Here is a 21,759-nt window from a genome sequence, read left to right as displayed (position 1 = left end):
AAATTTTACAAATTTAGTCTAATGCCAATCAGTGATCTGCCTGGGAAACTTGCCTTAGCAGGCAGATGTCCAGATCAAAAAATAACCCATCTTCATAGAAGAAATATACACAAACATTTACACATCATACAAACTAAGGTTGAAATGGGTGGGGCCACTTGATGGACATCCATTTGTCACTTTCATTGGAAAATTTCATAGGCAGCTTCCAATACCCGCAGACAAATTTAGATGAATGGAAGCGCTGACTAACGATGCCATTATCTATATACCAAATATAAATGAAATCCTGAAAGTCCTGAGTCATTCACATGAGCTACTAAAATAACAAGGGAGGGGAACTCAGAATAATGATAACAAAATGTCTTGAGATGGAAATTAATAAAAAGAAATAGCAGTCAGATAAATAAAAAGATAATATATGCTTGGTTTCAGGAAAGAGATCTAAATCTAGTAAAGGGGCTAGTCTTATGAATTGTAAAAAATTGCATTATGTACGATCCTTTTTAGCAATAAAATTATTTTAACCATTAGTAACTCAGAGTTGTTATTTTAGGAAAATGAAGTCAATACATTTGTTTTCCTGAGGCAGGCAGGGGCAGTATTGTGCTATTCATGAACTTCATTAATATTCATTAATTTTTAAAGCAGTTTGGTTAGCTTTGGCCATTATCTGTACAGATATTTTACCTTTAAATAAAAATAATTACAAGAATTTTATTATCTAAAAATGTAATAGCATGAAATTCAAAACCTATGTTTCCAGTAGAAGACAGTCTTTGTAGGAGGGTCTATGTTTTTCAGAAGGGTTTGTTTCAATCGAATTCCTGAGGTAAAAATCTAAAAATTATAGTGACTAAAATAACCTAAATGTAACCAAAAGTAAACTGAAAATACTTTTTTAAAAAATGTTCGAATTAATTTCCACTTAAAAGAATACCACAGTTGACCCAATTAGCTCTGCAAACGTATTTGGTTGTTTGACATTCTTTAGGATTTCACAGCAGACTATTTTCACTCGTCCAGCACCTTAGATCCCCAAAGATCCCAGTGCACATTTAGCGATATTTACCTTATGAAGTAACTAAATCCAGATGAGCATAGAGCTCACATCACTGTAAAAAGAAATTGTTTCCTCATGTTTACAGCTCCCATTCCGGGACTAGAAACTGAAAACTCTGAAAATGATCCTCGTGCAACCAGGAAATTGTGCACAGAAATGCAAAATAGTTTATTTGTAAATAAGCCCAGCCATAGTAACCATATGAAACTGTGCTCCGCAGAAGTCCTCCAGCCTTTGTAAATCAGGCTCTCCAGATTAACTAGGACAGATTAACAACCAGGGCAAATAATTCATGCACATGGAGTTGGAAATGGAACCCTCCACATGTTCTTCTTGATTCATGTCCACACTGAGGTATAACAATGTTGAGTAGTACTTTCTGGAGAAAATAAATAAGTGAAAATTAAAATACCACCCAAAGAAGTCTGAATAATTCAGGGAAATATTTGAGGCATGGCAAAAGGGAAAATTAACTATAGCGAACAGCTAAACTTCCAAGAAAATAAGTCCCTTTGTGTGGATTTATTTATTTATTTACTTACTTACTTATTTTTTAAAGGACTGCCTGCTCTATAACTGTATTTGAATCTATTTGATTTGTGTTTGTCAAAAGTACTGTCTAGTCCCTGAGAAACACCTCAGTGGCTTTCCTTTGGATTTTGTTTTTGGCTTTTTGGTTTTGTGTGTAAAGTAAACTGGCCCCTTAAGACTAGTACAATTTTCCTGTTTAGAGTAGTTTGAAAAATAGGAGAAAGCAGCTTGCTTCTTGTTATCAAAGATACATGACTACTGAAATAATTTTTCTAAAAACATGATTACTAACAGATGACCAACAAGAAAAGTAAATTCAGTACCTGGCTCTGTAATTGGGGTAAACCTGCCTCCCCACCCTCACAATATCATAGTGAGATAATAGGTAGCGGTCACTTCAGAGATATTTATTCACTTTGACTTATTGTTGAAGAGTAGAGAAGAATTTTGCTGCACCCACAAATGGACAGATTTCCAATTCAAGGTATCATGCTTTGGGTTGGCCACTCTAGGGGTAGTGAACTCTCTCAGCCGTCCATATCTGCTTTGACATTTCATGGGGAATACTGCAAACCTGTCTCTGATTTTCCTAGGTCTGAATGCAGTATGTGGCCTTCCAAACTAGACATAAAGTTAATGTTGGTGTTCCAGATCCTTCGTGAAAACCTGTGGCCCCCCAGTGGTATTACTTCATGAATGCCTAAGGTCACAACTCTGCAAGTCAGGCCTTGTCCTCTCTAGCAGTTTGAGCGGGACTGAACGTGTCTGGATGAAAGTACAGAATATAAAGTGTTAATCAAGAGTCCCCCAACACTGGGGGGCTGGGAGGACAGCAGGAGCATCTAAGCGCGGGGAGCAACTGGAAACCACAAACGCCCAAACTGGGTAGAGCTATTGAACTAAATCCGGAAACCCAGCTTAGGAAAGGGAGTCAGTTAAGTTTAGACCTAATGGTACAATCAAGATATCAGAACAGACCTATTAAAAACAGAAAAGGTGGTAATGACATCCCTGCCCTCAAAAGCAAGGATTTCTTTTATGTTGCAGTTGAAGCGTCGAAATACAGTTTATGACTCTAATGCCCTTTATTCCGAAAGAACCCTGAGGTTTCTGTACAAATGTCCTGCAGGAGTGTAGACAGCCTCCCCCCACTCACCACCCACCCCCCGTCGCCAGCACACGCACGCCTTCGGCTTTGCCTCGCCACTACTTCAGGTAACCTTTGATGAGGGGTCGGGGGACGCAAATCAACAACCTTCGCCCCTGTCGGTGCATCCTGCAAACCCTCCGCAGCCAACAGGCTGTAGGACCAGTTCACTGCACTTCAGCCCCAGGCCCCTCCCCCGCTCCCATGTGCCCATCACCAACCGCCCGCATGCCCCTACACAGCCCCTTCCCCTCTTCCTGTCCAGGGGGCCATCCCTTATCTCCCCCAGAAACCCGCGGGCGCTCTCCGCGCCCACCAGCAAATTCCTAACAGCCCCAGGCTTCCAGGAAAGCCAAAAAAAAAAACCAAACCAAAAAAAAAAAAACCACCATGACATCACGGGCAGGTTTATTTGGGTTTGTTTGTTTGCTTGTTGGCTCGATTAAATACTCGTGGAAGGTGAACGTACCCCACACAGGAGAAGTTTGATGTTGACAAACTTCTGGTGGCAGCGAGACTGTGTCAGCACAACTTCCGGGATAATGAGAGCTGCTTTGCAGGGAGCGCGGCAGCAGCGGCGGGAGGCGGCCGCAGGACGGAACAGCAAATGCTATTCAGCCCGAGCAGTTTCAAGCCGCCCGAGCTGGGGAATTACTGTAGTCGAGCTACGGCTCTTACCACCGGCGCTGGATCTGGGCGCGCGTTAGGGGGGGAAGCTGCAGGCACAGGGCGCCGAGAGGAGAGCTTTCAAGTTACTTTGCTCCATCTCTGCACCCGGCTGAGGCTTGCAGGCTGCGTGGTAACTACAAACATCTTGTTCCTTGCTTCTTTGGGCGGCCGCCTTGGAGCCAACCAACTTTTCTCTCCCCCCAAAACTCCCTCTTTGTTTCAAATAGGACTCTCCAAAATTTATTCTTGGGAAGACTGACAGCCGGGGTCAAGAAACAGCTGTTGAAGTTAATGTTTCTTCCTCCCACTTCGTCTGATGGCTGTGCCCTGCCAAGACAAAGTGAGAGGCACTGCCTGGTGGCTTCTTTAAACAGACATGCATTGAGCCCCCCAAAAGGGGGGCGGATTTTCCTGCTTAACATACAATCTGATCAGAAATGCAACAGCATGTGCCTTTCAACTTGTGCTGATTACTTGCCGAAAAGATGCTGCAGCTTTTAGTTTTGAACACTTTGAGCATTGGGGGAGGGGATGGCGGGAGAAGTGGTTGACAGTTTCTACTTTTTGGTAAAAGGGCAAAAATTTTAAACCTTCCTCTGACCCATCACTCACCTTCTAAGAATGGTAGAATAGCCTGGTGGAGGGAGAAAAGAGTTGCATTCCTTCGCCAGGTTTAATTCACATTTCAAAATTCAATCATTATGTAGAACAGGGGCTTGCCTAGAGCTAGGCACATTGTTTTTCATTTGGAGTCTAAAGCCAAACCTTGATGGTGCTGCCAACTCTTGGTGGCTCCCAGTGGCTTTCTCCAGATTAGGCCTGCCTTCTCTTCCTTTCCCCAGTCCAACTCCTTGTTTGCCCAGAGGACATACTCTGGAAGAAACTACCCTGTTCTTTCTGCTGCTTTCTCCAGGATTAAGGCTGGTTTTAACATAGTCCTTCCTCAGCTCTGCTTTTTAGAGTGCCGAGTGGGCTGCTGATGGGCCTCTTGGGGTTGTCCTTCTAAGTCTCCATCTCCTGACTGAGCCCTCCCCAGGTGTCCAGCCTCCATAGTCTGAGGTAGGCTGATGGGAACTCTGTTCTTCCATATCAGAGAGTTTAACCACCCTTCCAACAAACCCATTCTCCATTGCGAATGCTCAGCTCTCTTGGCCTCTCTCAGACACAATCACATGAAGACATAAAAGGCTCTTCTTCCACATTACCAGGTTATCTCGTCACCACATCGCAATGCGGTGCCATCACAAAGTGATATTGCATCAGGCTCAAGGATATTTTAGGAAGCTCTGGAGCTGGGTCCAGCAAGCCTTCCATGCAGGCATCAGGCCTACACTGCCAAATGAGGGCTGCAGAGCTGCTGGACAGGTGGCAGTGATGCTCTCTCTATTCTCAGCTCCATTACCCACTTGCTTCCCCAACCCCCGAACCAGTCAGATTCGTTTGGTGGCTTCCCACGCCTCTCTTTGCCTTGCTTTCAGATGCTACCACCTTTATTTTTCTTCGTGTCTCTGCAAAATATTTTGGTCCACCTTCTGATGTATTTCCTGTTTTTCTGCCTATCATAGTCAGTCGCTGAGGCCTTAATTAGTATTTGTTCTTATTAACTATAAATCAGCTGAGTTACACTTGGAGTTGCAGTGTCTGCCGCACATACAGCCTCCAACTTGGTTGTCTGCAGGCCTGTTTGACTGGGTGAACTTTTCTCATTCTTCAGACTCTGGATCACCCAGCAGGTTGGCACAATGGCAGTGGCCAAGAATCAGTGCACCACTCTCAGCAAGCGCCCCCTTCTCTGAGTCCTGCTAATGGAATCCAGCAGCCAATTGACTTAAATTCCTTCCGCTTTATTGTTCTCAGTCCTTAGGCCAATGCTCAGCATCTAGCAGGACTGTGAGGCAGACCTCCACTGATCCTAGAGTTGTAATTCCCCACTGCTGGCTCCTGCAGTTTTATTATGGCCTCTTTTTTTTTTTCCCTAAGATTGACAGACATAAACCTCCAGTGTGGAGGCCAGCAACAGCACCCTTAAAGGCTTCTTTGTGTGGAAATGTAACCTTAGGGCGAAGTCGGCCTGGCTCCAGGAAAGGCACATTACCCTGCTACAGGGATGTACTGTGCTGGGACAAACTTCAGGATTTCTCCTTCTGGCTGGCTACCTGGGATCCTCCCAGGGACAATGCTTTCTTCCTCTAAGAATTTTTTTGTGGAAGGACTTTGAGAGATTGGGAATACTATAAGAGGAGGCCTGTAGTGGCTGTCCACGGAACTCTTTATATAATCAGAGCGATCGGTGTCCTTCCTTCAGTGAGTGGATCTCTAAATGCAACCACAGGTCAGGGCGTTGTCCCCGGTGGGGTGGGAGGTGGCACCATTTGCTCTTCTTGTTGCTGATGCTACTACCATGCCCAAAAGGAATGTCTTTGAAATACTTAGAGGATCTATTTATGCAGGCGTTGGGTTAGACAAATTACTCTGGAAAGCGGGGTAAAAAGATACAGAATCTTAATTTATCATTCAGGATTAAAGTCAGATTTAAATCAGGTAGAATTATTAAGAGATTTAGAGCCAGTGTCTTTTTCCAAAAGAAGAAAGGACCAAAGAATCCTCTTTGTTGAAATATAATGATGTCAGGAATATAGCTTCTTGTGTTTGGAGTTTCTTTTTTTTCCTCTATTTTTTAAGTGTTCACTTATATTTCCCATCAGTCAAATAGAACAGTAATAGAAAATTTGTTTACCAGATACATATGATTAGGCATATGTATCTGTTCCATATAGACAAGTACTAAAAGCAAGAGATGAAGGTATGCACTTGTCACTACAGAGGGCTCCCTGTAGGAACAGGGACTATGCCTGAATTAAGGGGCAGATGAGATATAGCTAGTTAGAGCAGATGAACTTGGAATAAGAACGAGGTAAGAAAGATGCAAATCTAGGTATTTAGTCCCTTAGGCCCAGGAACTGGATTTTTTAGTATAGAGAGGTTAACACAATGCTTTTAGCCAATGTTTTTGGAAAATGTGTTCTCATGGAGTCAAGAACATGGACAGTGAAGGTAATGAAAACAAAGAAATGTCTTTAGATTATATTTGAAATTATAGAATATAGACAGAAATTAAAAAAAAAAAACAAAAACGTGCAATTATTTTCCCCCTTCCCTCTTCCTCCTAAATCTAGGCAGGAGTTTAATTTAGGATTAAAGGGCTCCCTGTTGCTTCTCCTCTAGCTTCTCCTCCAGGTATCCCATCCACACTCCAGTTCTGGTTTTGGGCAGAACTGCAATTGTCTTTAGTAGGGAATTCCATGAACTCCTGTGCTGGTTTTCTAGTGTGGGAAAATGTCAGTTGGGAGGCTAAGACCACCAAACTAGTTTTCATTATGACCCAAGGCACACTTAAACCCAGCCCTTCAGTGGTAGGCAACTGGCCCAGCACACTGTTCTCGCAGTGCTCATTAAGATGTTATTTATATTTTACAGTATGGTTCCAAGCCATAAGTTGGGATTTTATCTTGGCAAATAGGAAAAAAAGTACTCGTGATATCTGAACCTGCAAAGTTTTAACTTCTACTATAGAACTGGTAGTGATTTGCAAAATAAGGTCATAGCAGTGGAGAAAGATCTCCCCATTTCTGTTCAGAGGAGTTGGTGGGAAAGTAAAGAACAAATGAAAAACGCATGGTCACAAAATTAAACTGATTAGTCAAATAGATTTTAACCGTTATCTTCCTCTTAAAAGTGAATTTAATTTTTGCAAAAGTACAAAATCAACAACTCTGATGAAAGCACATTTTATACTTTGGCCCAGAACCTACGGAAAAGGTGGTGAGTCCATAACTACGCTCAATCTCCTTGCCTTGGAACTTTCATTCACGTGACTAGAATTATTCCAGATCAAAACAGTATCATTAATCTCAGTCAGTTATAGGTGAACCAAACTGTCTGGATTCTTACTTCAATAGACCAAATTAAATTAACATTTTAATGATGTGTTTCTGGCATTGTTCATACTTCATAAAGAGTAACTCACTTTATTTGACTCAAGGCAACAAGGCTAAACAAGTGATTCAAAAAAAATGGATCTTTTCCAGGTCTGGAAATTAAGTTTCCTTGAGTTCTTCTGAGGCAGCTAAGATTCTCAGAATCTACAAGCCCAGCTCTATGATGCTACCATCTTTCCAAGACAACCATTAAAACTTACAGCTAGAACCAGTCATGCAAATAATTTTTTGCAACAGCCTCATGAAGGCCAAATGAAAATTAGAGGCCGTCTCTCCAATGGCAATAAGCCAAACATCTAAGATCTCTGGAGATGCCTGACATCTTGCCATGTTGTCATCACATTCATATCCTGGATAAGGTATTCTCGTCTGTATTTCACTGACTACCAGTAAGGGGCATGTGCAGAATAATAAATGATTCAACTTTTAGTGCTCCCGTTAGAACCTAACATGTCTAACTAACAACATTTCCGGGTAGAGGGTATGGGGAATGTACATCAAAGATGGTATCAGCTCTTCACCCATCAATAGCCTGATGATATCATGCTAAGGAGCCACCATAATTCTGTGGTTTATAAAATTCTGAGATTATTGTGATTACTATATGGAACGCTCAGCTGACAACAATGAGCCCTTTCTCAGCTGCAGAATGCTGAACAACGAGGTCAACTACAGAGGATTTTTTTAAAGCAAAATTTAGGGGAAAGCAACCACTTCATGGACCCAAGAGAGTTTTTGCTGCCAACTAGCAATCTCAGACCCTAGCAGTTAGTTACACAGTACATTTGATTTCAAAAAGTGCTTGCTCCTCAAAAGATTATAGTAATATAACAGTTCCTTTCTTTTTTTTTTCTAACCAACAGGTGAAACTAGAAAGTGTCTTCCCATCTCTGTTCAAAGAAGTCACGTGCCAGTTTGCAAAGAAATGCTTGTCTACACAGGGAATCTTCAAATTTGCACGTATATCAACAGGCCTTCAACATCATGCATCTAATTGTAATCTAAATATAAATATAATCATGCAATTCTCTAAATATAATCATGCAAATTAATAAATGCCATCACCTTTCAACGCTACTCTAGCAGTTGACTTTCTTTCAGGGCCATTTTTCACAAAGAAACAAAGTTATTATCTCTTTGAAGTATTTTTGCAGATTTGATAGAGAACCATAGTTTAGATGTGAATATCAGGTGGATGACTGGGCCCACTTACTAATCAAGTGATTTGTTCTCAGACAATAATATTTGAAATTCTGATGCTTGCTTCAACAAAACTGCAGATTATTATTTTTCATCAACCTTTGAGGTTGTCCATAAGTCATTGCAGTGTTCAATATCAAGTCTTCACATTATTAGAGGTAGAGAGAACAATGAAGGAAAGAATTTTCCTTGTGGGATTTTATTTTCCACAAGTTATTTTCCTATAGTTCGTGATGTTGAGAATACTTTTTAGAAATTTTTCAAAGAGATGACTCCCATCAATTTTCATTAAAAAACATATTTTTGCATTTCATGTACTATCCCAAGAGTGGTTGTAATAAGCTGTTTGTTTTCACTCTGCAACAAGAGAAGTGACCTACTGTCTTGTATTTCATAATAACCACAGTAGTGAACTAAAACCATTTTTCCCTATATTTGGTTTTTCTATAATACAATTTTGTGATCGAATACATATAAACTTTGCCTAAAAGATCAAATTATTTTTTTCTTTTTAAAAATGTACATTTTTAGTTTTTAACTCTTCATTAATGTGTCATAAATCCAAGCTAACTTCTAATGATAGTTAAATCATACTTTCTTTGTATTTCAAAGAGTTCTAAAGATCAAGTTGGTACAATTAAATTGTAAACATGGCACACTACGTTATCACTGTAAATTATGCTATATAGCACATATAAAGCACTTTTACTCTAGGTATTGAATATGCCATGCATAATCCATAACTGAAGTATCTGAATGGCAAATTTAAAAAAATAAATGATTTTTGTTGCAGCAGAATTCAGAACCCAAAGCACCTCTGATTATCCACAGTTTAGGCAGAATGTAGGCAGAAGAGAACGTGTTACTCTGCCAATGTGCTTCAACTCTGCCCTAAAGGAATAATTTCCAGGAGTAGAAAGAAAGACCAAGTCTACAGAAATCTTGGCAACCTCTTATCCAGGAAGACTACAGAGATTTCATGGATATTTATTGTTCAGCGGAAGGTATTACCTTTCTCCAAATTCCATTTATGCAGCTGGTTTCCTCTTTCCTCCTGGAGTAAACTTCACAGTAAGTATATACATTGATTAGTACTCTTGCTGTAAACTGCAATGAGGATGGAGTACGGTCATAAAAATTAAGAATGCAATTTCTAGAATCACAAGTGCCAAGTTCAAATCCTGGTTCTGTCCTTAGCAGCAGTGTTGATACCTTGAGTCGGTTTCAGTTTCCTGGTTCATAAAATGAGTCAGAAGATTAAAAAAAATACATACCCCACTGCTCGCCATCTCACTTCATTAGTATCCCCATGAAAAAAATCCCCTAAAACTCATAAGATCTGGATGAAGCTCCATCCGGCCTTTGAGCCAATCTATGAATTTCCCTGCCAGTGGAGGAAAAAGGGTTATTTTTCTCTGAAGGTTAATATCTCATGCTCAGTGCTGACTCTCATCTAATGCTTGACCCAAAGAATCCTAAGTGGAGACAAAGACTGAAAAATCAACTAGTCAATTTCTCCATCTTCACACAGTTGTAGCAGACCTTGGTCACTAATGACAGGTGTTGTTGCCTACCTCATTCACTGAGGACCGTCATAACTTTTTAAACTGACTTTTTGAGTAAAAGCTTCAGCAGTCTTAAAGATCCTTGTATTCCTCTGAGCACTAAGTGCAACACAGTACCTTGAAAATAACAGATTCTCAGCAAATATTTGTGGCTTGATTATTTTGAGGAAGAGCTCTGGGGTGTTTATAAAAAGACAGGTTTATATTGACGAATCCTAATACACCCCTTCAAAATGGTCCTATAAAAGCTCTCCTTCTAGGAGTACACTAATGTAGTGACAGCTGTTTTTCTTTTTGCACATTAATGTTTACACACTAATATAAGGACAGCCGTTTTTTCTTTTCTTTCCTCTTTCTTTCCTTTTTTTTTTTTTTTTTGCTCTGGCCCTATCTTAGCTATACCAGTTAAAAATATTTTTAATTGACTTTTATCATATTTTAAAGTGTAATAAATGCTCATTAAAAATAAGGCTACCGAGATGGGGTTTCCCCATTCCCCACACACCTATTAGAAATGACTGCTGATGGTTTGAAGTATATTCTTTGAGGTTGTTTTCTTTATTTATATTTTTGATGCATATACTAACATTATTTCATAAAATACTATTTTATAAAATACTGTTATACTATTTATAGTCTTTTGGAACTCACTTTTTTTATTTAACAATACATGATGAACATTTTTCCACGTAACACACATCGTTCCTTTTTAGTGCTGCATAGTACAGAAGTTTCTCATTATCTAACTATTTATTAAGCTTATCTGAATCCCAGTAGCTGCTAAGTTGTATAGGGAAGCAGAATTCATAACAGGAAAATGTCCTCTAATGAACTGGCCACTTACTAAATTAGTCCCCACTCATATAGCCCTCCCGACTTAACACCAGCAACTTTTACCACTCAACCAGTCAATTTTGCTAATTGTAGATGTTATAAACATCTGACAATACAATGTAAATAAATTGCATTTCAGTTGCCATGTAAAATTGCTAATCTTGCAAAAGATGCAGGATTTTATGAAGTCATTGAAAGTGATTTTGTAAAACTGTTCCATAAGCAAATGAGTAACTGGCAGTGTTAGGCCAGTTAACAATTAAAGATGAGAAAAACAACAAGGATGATAAGAGGATAAGTTCTTCAAAAGGAGAATTATTTGAATATCAAAGGATTAAGAGAGGCTCTCAGGAAAATTGATGAAGCCCTCACATCTTTTTTCAAAATGACCTTTGTATGATTCTGCTATGAAAGTCAGTGTGAAATGAAGGGTGTCAAAATTTGCTATCAAATAATGTTGTTAGAAAATTATCCCCCTCACCAAATCAACACTTGATTAATCCTTTGTTTATTCTAAAAATTAGAGCATTGTTGCAATTAGAGTTGTTATATGAATATCTTCAAAGATAAATCATATTTAAAGATAAAAGAGTCTTTACTTTTATTTTTTCAAAATAAAGTCTCAATCAAACCTTTCTTTATTAGTCTTTATTTTACAATACTAGACTCTATTTATTACTTTTGCAGCTTTCAACAGATATTATGGCAAACAAAAGCAACAGACGCTGGAAATAAAGCTCCTAATAGACTAATCAGATTCCCTAGTTCTCTCTCCATGAGGAGTTTAAAAGCTGGACAGGCCACTTTACAAGAAGTAAAGCCCCAGGGTGTTTGGGTAATTCAGGAGAGGGAAGAGGCCATAAGAAAGGAGACAGGCAGTGGACTTCCTCTGGCACTAATCCGGCACATAGATGTTTGGGCCTAATGTAATTTGAAAAAATAAAAACGATGTAACCTTATTTGTGTCCAACCTGGTAAAGCAAGTTATACCAGTTAAATGTGGGTATATCAGGATTTATTTTTAGCAGTTATCTACTAACTGATATTTGGGTTGTTTCCAATTTTTTGCTACCACAAGCCATGTGGCAATGAAAAATAGTGTACAAATATCTTGGTGCATTCATACAAGCATCTCTGAAAGAAAAATTCCTAGAAGTGAAATTCCCAGGGTTGGAAAAAGGTTTGTTAAAAATATTAACAGGCATTAGCAAATCATCTTACCATTTATTGCCACCTTCAACATCTGAGAATGTCTGTTTCTCCACAGCCTTCACAACGAAACTTTTATCATTTTTTTTTTGCCAATCTGATTGTAAAAATATGCTATATACATTGTTGTTTTTATTTTCAATAATATAAATTCTTGACCTGCAAGATAAAGTTTGCTCGCTGCTTGCTTTATTTTTTTTTTTATTTTTTAAAGTAAACCACTATTTATTTTTTTATGGCGACATTGGTTAACGAAATTCAGTAAGTTTCAGCTGTACATTTTAACAATAAGGCACATATATATTTACACTGTGTTCACCTCCCATAGTTAGATTTCTTTCTGTCGCCACATATTTGACTGCTTGCTTTAGAGAGAGACTCATTATAGACTCTGGGAAATCTGCATGATAGATGAGGGGGAGATTATCTCATCCTGGGTAATGGGTAGGAGCTAAAAAATTGAGCTTAACGTGTATTTTTCTGTTCAAAAATCCCTCTTTGAAACTATTGTAGTCATTGCTTACACAAGGTAAAGTATTTATGGTCAGTAGTGGAAGATAGAGAATTATTTTTGCAAATTCCTGATTTCAGGACTCTTGAGATGTTTTACAGATTTCAAAGTATGTGAATAGATAAGGTCAGTAGATCCTGAAACTGGATGCCTTGCATCCTCCAAGCCCATATTCTTTCCAGCTGGATTTTGGTCACAAGAAGTATCAACATTCTAACTAAAACTTTCTTACATATATCGAGGACTTAAAAAAGGAACAAAATATCCATTGAGTATGCATTTGTCACAACCCACCAAATGGTAGATTAAGATGTGTACATTTCACTGCGTATAAATTTTACATGAAAAAGAAACCAGAGAGTGCTCAAAAAACTAAACATAGAATTACCACATGATCCAGCAATTCCACTTCTGGGAATATACCCAAAAGAACTGAAAGCAGAGACTTAAACAGATTCTTGTACACGCATGTTCATAGCATCATTATCCACAACAGGCAAAAGGTGGAAGCAACTCAAGTGTCCATCGATGGATGAATGGATAAACAAAATGTGCTATGTATATATAATGGAATATTATTCAGCCTGAAAAAAGAAGGAAATTCTGACACATGCTACAACATGGATGAACCTTGAAGACATTATGCTAAATGAAAGAAGCCAGTCACAAAAAGACAAATATCGTATGATACCACTTAAATGAGTATGTCAAGTAGTCAGATACATAGATACAGAGAGTAGAATGGTGGTTGCTGTGGGCTGGGGAGAGGAGAAGTTAAGGATTTAGTGTCTAAGGGGTACAGAGTTTCAGTTGAGAAAAATGAAAAGGTCTGGAGATGGATGGTGATGATGGTTTGCACAACAATGTGAATGTACAGAACTGTATACTTAGAAATGATTCAAAATAGCAAATTTTATGTTATGCATATTTTGCCACACTAAAAAAATTTTTTAAAAACCCATAAAAAAATATCAAACTCTAATGATATACATGCTAAAGTGTTTGGGGGTAAAACGTACTGATGTCTTCAACTTTTAAAATTTATCAAGAAATAAAGATAAATTGATAGATTGATGGAGGAATGAAGGAGATATGTGATATAGTAAATATAGCAAATGTCAATTTTAGTATCTAGATAATAAATGTATGGGTGTTTACTGTGCCATTCTTCCAACTTTTCTGTATGTTTAAAATTTTTCTTAATAAGATGTTGGAGGGAAATGACTTAGACTAAAAAAATAACTAGCAAATGAAAGACTCTCTTTACCACAAATTCATATTTTGGTTTTCTTAATTATGGAGAATAATTTTGCCGTGGAGAGATCTTCAAGCAGAGTTAAGAAAATAGGCCTGATTTTTTATTTGTTTGATTTTAATAATAGTCAGACAGGAACATTTATGAGACAAGCGTTGGACAAGTATTGATTCACAAGTGACTCCATGATATTAAAAATGAACTCAATATCACCGAAGTTGATAAGTATCTCTCTATACAGATCAAAGGCAAGGGTCATAGTTCAGAGTTTTCTTCCCTTTGTAGAATTCGAGCATGTGTAGAAGGAAAGAATCCCAGCCAACTTAGTCAAAAGGAAAAGATGACACAAATAGGTTGATGTCACACGACTTTAGAGCATTCGAGAGAAACTAGAGGTCCTTCTGATATATATTATTAGCTCACTGTAGAAGTGTAGTAGATTATAAACAGTAGCTCTTCATTTCCTCATAGAAACATGTGGAGAGCTCCACATTTCTTTCCCTTGGTTTGTTAAAAAGTAAACAGAGAGAGACGGCCTCCATTTCTGGGACCTACATTGCAGGCATGCTTAAGCAGTTTTTATAATTCTAGAAGCATGTGATCATCCTATCCCAACAACACTATTATTGCACTATAGCAAACATACAAAGTTTCAGAGATGCAAACTCAGTGCCTACAGGGGCAAGAAGGTAACCCTAATGAGTAACTCAGGCCAGTGCAAATGGGAATTATGGTCTCCTGAAGACCCTTATCCTGACCAAAGGAGGAATCCATGACTCCATCTTAGCTGACTGGTCCAAGATAGCAAGATATGTCAGTTTTTCAAGAGCAGTCTGAAATTGTATTTTCCAAGTTTAGATGTGGCCAATAAGTTTAAATGTTTTTCAAAAACATTGTGTCGGTCAAATAAAACACTTTTGTTGACATTCTGAGGTCTGTAGGCTCCCTGTCTGTACATGACCTCTAATATATGTGTACAGGATGGGATCGTCCAACTGTCTTTGGTACTACCATCCAGGAGAGTTCAGATCTAGCATTGTTTTAACTCTTTGGGATTATATGCTCATCTCCACTGTCCCTAGTTTCTCCCTTGTAACTGTGGAATATGAACTGTTTAGGTCTTTATCACTTTAAATAAAAAAAAAAAAAAAACTAATATTTGGCCACTGTGAAAATTGCAATGTTCATGCGATAAATGTGTCTTGAAAATCTAATTGTGTCATAAACCTTTTGCATCCCCCCGAAAAGATGAATCAACAAAACTATAAGATCATGGAGCCCTCAATTTATTTAAATGTAATAATCTGAAAATCTCTATTGTTGGAACTAGGGACATATTTTTACATAGGATAACCACCATTTAATGAGTGCCGCTTCCGGATCATTCACTATCTGAGGCCCTTTATAGATTTAGCTTCTTTAATTTTCATATCATTATCCCAACTTTACAGATGAAGAAACAGGCACAGAACAATTGCACGACTTGCCGAGCTGGTAAGTATTAGATCCAGGAATCGAGTGCCTGTGAGAGTCGGGCTTCGAGGCCTATTGTCCTTTAAATTCTTCATCACCACAGTGCCTAGAATTCAGTGTTTTACTTGGTGTTAGGGCCATCAGGACAGACTATAAAATACCACTGTATCCATGAGAACTATATTCTTAATATGCTACTTCCAATAGAACCTAGACCAAGGTACGATTATGTTTCTTTTTTTACTTCCCTCCCTTTTATGTGGAAAAATGTGTTTCATTACCTAGGTGATGCAAAGATACATTCTCAGTGTGAAATATCCAACAACACAGTTGTCTACAAAACAAGAAGGAAAATTCCCCTCGGCTTCCTCCCCCACCCTGATCCCACTCTCTCTCTTGGCTCTGATTCTTCCATTAATAGTATGGCATGTTTCTTCTAGACTTTTCCTATCCACTTACATATATCCATGTACATATATAAACATGCACGGAGCAGTATTTCTATGGTAAATACATTCAGAATTCTACCTCGGGATGTCAGAACACTTTTCCGTTGCAGCCCTGGCAACTTCCGCGGCTCCAAGTCCATGTGGGAAGTCCTTGGTGGTGGCGTGGAGATGAAGATAGCTTTCTTAGCTATCTGTTTCTACATAACAAACTACCCCACAATTTATCAGCATAAAACAATGGAAATTTATTATCTCACACAGTTTTTGAGGGTCAGGAATCTGGGTGCAGCTTAGCAGGATGTCTCCACAGTCTCTCATGAGGTGGCATTCAAGATGTCAGCTGGAGCTGTCGTCATTTTGAGGATTGACTGGGTCTGCAAGATTCACTCCCGATTTGGCTCACTCAATGGTTATTTGCTGGAAGGCCTCAGTTCTTTGTTGTTTGTTGGCAGGACTTCACAGTTCCTTGCTCTCTCTATAGGGCTGCTTGAGTGTTATTCTGACATAGCAGCTAGATTCCCCCAGAGCAAGCAAGCCACAATTCAGAAGACAGAACAAAGAGAAGGCTGCAATGTGTTTAATTGCCTGGTCTGGGAAGTCCTAGACCACCACTCCCATCAAATTCCATTCATCAGAAGAGAGTTATTATACCTAGCCACACTCAAGGGGAGGAGACTTAGGCTCCACCTTTTGAAGAGAGGAGTGACAAAGAATTTGTGGACATATTCTAAAGCCACTGCAAGGGCTATTTTGTGTGGGAAGCAAAAAAGGAGCATGGCAGGTTCTAAGATCTGGGCGGAATAGTCTGAGTAACAGGGAAGACAGGAGAGGTATAGAAATACTGAGGTAAAGAGATCATGAGAGGTTGAACGGCATGGTTGGCAATCGTGGCTATACATTAGAATCACCTGGGGAAATTTAAAAAGCCCTCCTGCCCTGAGCCCCACTACAGATCAATTAAATCGGTATTTCTGGAATTCAGGCCCAGGTATCAATATTGTATACTAGCTCCCCAAGTGATTTTAATGTGCAGCCTGAGTTGCAAACCATGTAAGAGCAGAGGTGCTGGAGTCTGACTGTGTCTGGGCTCGAGTCTCAACTATTCCAATTAAATAGCTGTGTGATCGTAGGCAAGTTAATCAGCATTTCTGTGCCTCATCTGTAAAATGGGGATATTAATAGTACCTCCTCATGGGGTTATTGTGAGAATCACTTGGGTTAATAACCTATGTAAATTGCTTTGAACAGTTCCTTGAACACTAAGTGCTATGTAGATGTTACTATTGTGATAGCAGTATTCAGTGGACTTTTCCTCCTTCCTGCTCCCCTTTTCCAAGTGCTTATGACCAGAGAGAGGTGTAGCTTCCTGTGCCCCACCTCCCTTCTCTTCCCTTGAAGGGAAAGGACATGGACCCTTCAGCTTCCTGCTGTCTCTGCAAGTACTTCCTGGCCCTCAGGCAGGCTCTAGGTGAACTGAGAAGCTGAGCTATTACCACTGAAATGGTGCGTGTAGTTGCAGAAGGATCTCCTGCATCTTGGAAGATGGGAAGAGAAAGTAATATCCAAGGGGTAGTGAAAGGAGGGAAAAAATTCCCTCTCAGCTTCATAGACAATTGAGATATAACTTATTATATATTACAGGAGTAAGATCAGCACATACACCTTGTGATTCCTTCAAGAAGTCTTTCCTGATCTCAATCTTTTTGAACTCCTACAATATCAATATGGTCCCTAAATTACCTGCCACCTTTTACATCTATTCATTTATTCATTTGCCTTCTGTGTTTTCTCACCTTCAGACAGTAATTTCTTTTAGAACTATAACTTCTAGAAGTATCAGTGAAAGATGAAGAAGGAAAAAGGGATTTCTTGTTTGGATTATAGATTCCTCTTTAATCTTCAAAAACATGTATGTGTAGTGGGAAATGTACTCTGCTTCATCAACTTCCTCTCCTTCCCCCCCGCCCACACCACTATATCTCTAAAACACAGCTTCCCCTAACCACCATTTCCATGGGAAAATAGCCTTTCTCCTGCTTTTATATAGCAGAGGTTAATAAATTGCCACTATTACAAGGTATTCCAGCTGATATTGATGAGGCAGGTACAGAAATAAGCTAATGGGTTAGTTCCTATAAAGAAATGTATTTTTCAAGCATAAAAGCATCACTCTGTAGGAAAGCAGATTTTATATTTTCACCCCTTTTAGGATAGATGGAAGGGGGAAAAAGAATAAATAATAAAATAATTAAGCTATAAAATAATTGTTGACAAAATTCCTACACAAATTTTCCCTGTTCTCCAACATTAAAATAATAATGATTTGAATAAATTATATCTTCGTTCTCTGTTTTTTTTTTAACCCCTCTGTTCTACAAGTTTGTGATTCGGATCCTAAAAGTTAAAGATCTTTCTAGTAAAATGTATTAAGGAAAAACATATTTAAAGCCCCTGCTGTTGATTAAGTGTGCTTTTACTGTAAATGTGGATGACAAAAGAAGACATTGTATTAAGAGTTAAAACTGTGACAATAAGATGCCTCATAGCACTTGCGCTTAGTTTTAAAACATAGAAATGAACATCCTGTCTAAAAATTCTGGGTAGGTGCAGCCTGATCTCATGTATATCATTGGTGTCAAAACATAAAGCTATCTTGTTAGTAAGCATATAGATGCTTAAAGACAGGTCACTTCAGGTTTTGATTTCTCCTAGCTGAGTTCCTTCATTTCGGCCAATGCAGGGAATCCTGGATTTTAAGCCTTATAAGCTAGAAATAAAATTAGCCCTAAACCTAATAATTATTCTAAAAAAAATATGGGCTTGATGGTTGTGGTTATAATAACTGTTACTTACATAAATAGCTGACTTTATTGGTCTGGTTAAATGATTCCCATGTGTCCTTCTGAAACTTTCTGCAGTCATTCTTCATTGACTGCCCTCTCAGCCATTAGAGAAGAAAAAAAATGATGAACTCAAGCCTCCTTTATCAATGAGCTCAGCCAGTAAGCCAACACAGAGTTCAGTGGGCACCACTGACCTTCCCAGGAAAGCTACCAGCTTGAAAACTGAAGAAACATGGCATAGAGACACAGCAGTAAAATTCGAGATACTAAAATAAACTCAGTGAGCCTGCCTTGGTCTCTGAACACTGAATACATTTTAAGTGCTAGTTTGACAAGAAAGCATGGCAGCTTTTTAAGAATTTCATTTTTAAAACTCTGGTATAATTTTGTTTTTCTAATAGCATCATCCTGTGTCTGTGTTTGTTCCCAGTGAGGTCATTATTAAGTGAATTGAATTATTGTTTTGTTCAAATGACCTGTGCATTCAACAATGTGTGCGGAGCTCCAGCAAGAAATGTTTTATGTATTATTGGGAGATGGCCATCTGTGGCACAAACCGGGCCTCCCAACATGTAGAAATGTTGGGAGATAGTTTATGTTCAGTTTTATCTATGATCAGAATTCCATTTATAAGCTTTCTTCATCCACTTGTCAACACTGTTCACTATAGCAACACTGAAAATGGCCAGAAATGAGCAGATTTATCAGAGCAATGTGAGGTCAGACTGTATGTTTCAATTACTATATATTGGATTTTTATCATACATTTAAAATTCGGTCCATAAAAATGGTAACTATGTAATAAAAATGAAAGTAGTTTTCTTTGATCAACTTCAAGTTATTACAAGTTACAAAGTGAACATGCTTGATTTCATGATTTTTATTAGATAATGGGTCTCACATTATATATGTATATTTTAAATATAACATTGGCTGTCCACGCCAAGAAACATGGATTAATTTTTTCACGTCTGAAGAATACTGTTCTTCCCTTTCCTGCATATATAATGGAACACATGGTGATATGTAAAATTAAATTTTAAAATTGTGGATTATTTTTAAACCACACCCTCCCAGCCTTTTCATATCTTTTTCAAGTAAACTATTGATAGTGCCAGGGGCACGTTGGACCGAATGAATGATTTCACAAAGGTAAATATACCCAGATATTCTGTATTACAGAATGAAATGATTTTTGGTATCTTTTTCTGTTTGCTGTTGTTGTTGTACTAATACCTCAATTATAACAGGAATCTCTTTTATAATGAAGTATAAAGTCATAAGTGGAAAAAGACTTTTATAAGTGATTTTCTTTCCTCCTTTCTTCCTTTCTCCCTCCCTTCCTGCCATCCAGCCATATTTTCCTTCCTTCCTTCCTTCCTTCCTTCCTTCCTTCCTTCTTTCCTTTTTTAAACAAAAACTGTCTCAACTGTATAAAGTCGTGTTCATTTTGGACATATAGGTGTACAATTTAACTATATTTGGATTTTAATTTCATTTGTAAATGAGAGATGTTACTGGGAAAATGACTGGTATAAGCAAACAGGTAAAGAGAGAAGCTTTGTTCATAAATGTATCCCTGGAGTCGCATTACATTCACTCACCTTGAAAGTATCATAATGAAAATGATGATGATAATGACGATGATGATGATATAGGGATGTTAACCAGCATTCAATGAGCACTTTATCTGTGCCTGGAGCTAGACTGTTTCACAGGCATTGTCTTATTTGCTCTTCGCAACAACCCTATGAAAGCGTATAATATCATCTTTCATGAGGAAAGAGAGGCTTCAGAAGCTAAGAAATTTGTCCCAGGTCACTTACTAGGACCACCCCTCTCAGGTCTGTGTGACCCTCTCAGTCTTTTGGTGAGATGGTGGAGAGGGGAGAAGATGTGGGGCTATCCCCAATTTCCTCCAGTCAGGTAGTAGAAGTTAAGCCAAGTACATAGCCAGTGGCTTTGCTCTGGCTGTGAGAGGCCTCAAGTTCTGAGCTGAAAAGCACTAGCCCTGGTCTTGCTGCTTTTGCTTGGACCTGAAGCACTTGGCTCTGGCCCACATCACTTAGGCAAGTCCTTGCCCTATACCTCCTCCATATCCACCTCTCTGATGCTCTTTCAATTTTCTGGTGCAAATGTTTTTATTTGATGTTTGTTTGATGTTTCAGATGATGACTTTTCACTCCTGGTATTCTGGAACACATCTCTCACAATGATACAATGGAGTGTCCGCTTCATCCTAAAATCCCCAGCTTTAGTTACTGTTGTTCAGGGGGCACCCTGACAGGACTGAAGATTGTGCCTCATCCGAAGAGTGGCCACAAGTGGCTGGGAACAAAGGGTTCTGCACAGTAGGAACAGCAGTGTAATTAGCTGACCTCCTGGGATTTGGACTAGAAAGTCAGGAGAGTATTGATCAGATATGAGAATGGAACAGACACTGAGGAGCAGAGATGACATGGAGGAGAGGGCAGGAGAGAGAGAGAGAGACCAAGAGAGTAGCTGGCCCTAAACCTGTCTCAGCTTTTTGGCGGCTTTCGGTATCCGCATGTGTTCTTGCACTTTTCTTTAGGGATACCTGAGTGACGCTCTGTTCCTTGGAGCTACAAGAGTCTGGCAGTACATCCGAGCTCCCGTCACCAACACCTTTCCATGGCTTCTTTCTTCTACTTGTCCTTGATGGATTGATTACAAGAGTGATACTACTAGTCAAGATGCTTTCCTTTGCAAGTGACAGAAACACAACTAAAACCACTTTAGCAAAAACAAAACAACAACAATAACAACAACAACAAAAACAACACAGAGGTGGAGTGAGGAGATGAGAGAGGAGTGGGAGTTAGAATTATACTGATAGAGAACGCAAAATGGAAGAAATCATTGCAAAACCCAAAGAGCTCTAAGCCCTTCGTGACTAAAAGCAGAGACTTATTGATGACACGGTTCTCTTCTGTACCATCTCTTCAGCTTTTGTCTTTTGCACATTTTACATGGTGGAAGATATGGCTGACA

General features: G+C 38.9%; 1 long non-coding RNA gene across 1 annotated transcript; it reads left to right on the top strand.

The window, feature by feature from the left end:
• The first annotated feature begins 3,401 nt into the window (after positions 1–3,401).
• LOC112480627 lies at positions 3,402–8,485 on the top strand. Its single transcript, XR_003046707.1, has 3 exons — positions 3,402–3,540; positions 7,499–7,767; positions 8,272–8,485. It is a non-coding gene; the product is annotated as an uncharacterized LOC112480627 (long non-coding RNA).
• The last annotated feature ends 13,274 nt before the right edge of the window (positions 8,486–21,759 follow it).

Source organism: Pteropus alecto, unplaced genomic scaffold (assembly GCF_000325575.1).
Source record: "Pteropus alecto unplaced genomic scaffold, ASM32557v1 scaffold20, whole genome shotgun sequence".
Classification (NCBI taxonomy): domain Eukaryota; kingdom Metazoa; phylum Chordata; class Mammalia; order Chiroptera; family Pteropodidae; genus Pteropus; species Pteropus alecto.
This window is presented reverse-complemented; position numbering and strand designations above follow the sequence as displayed.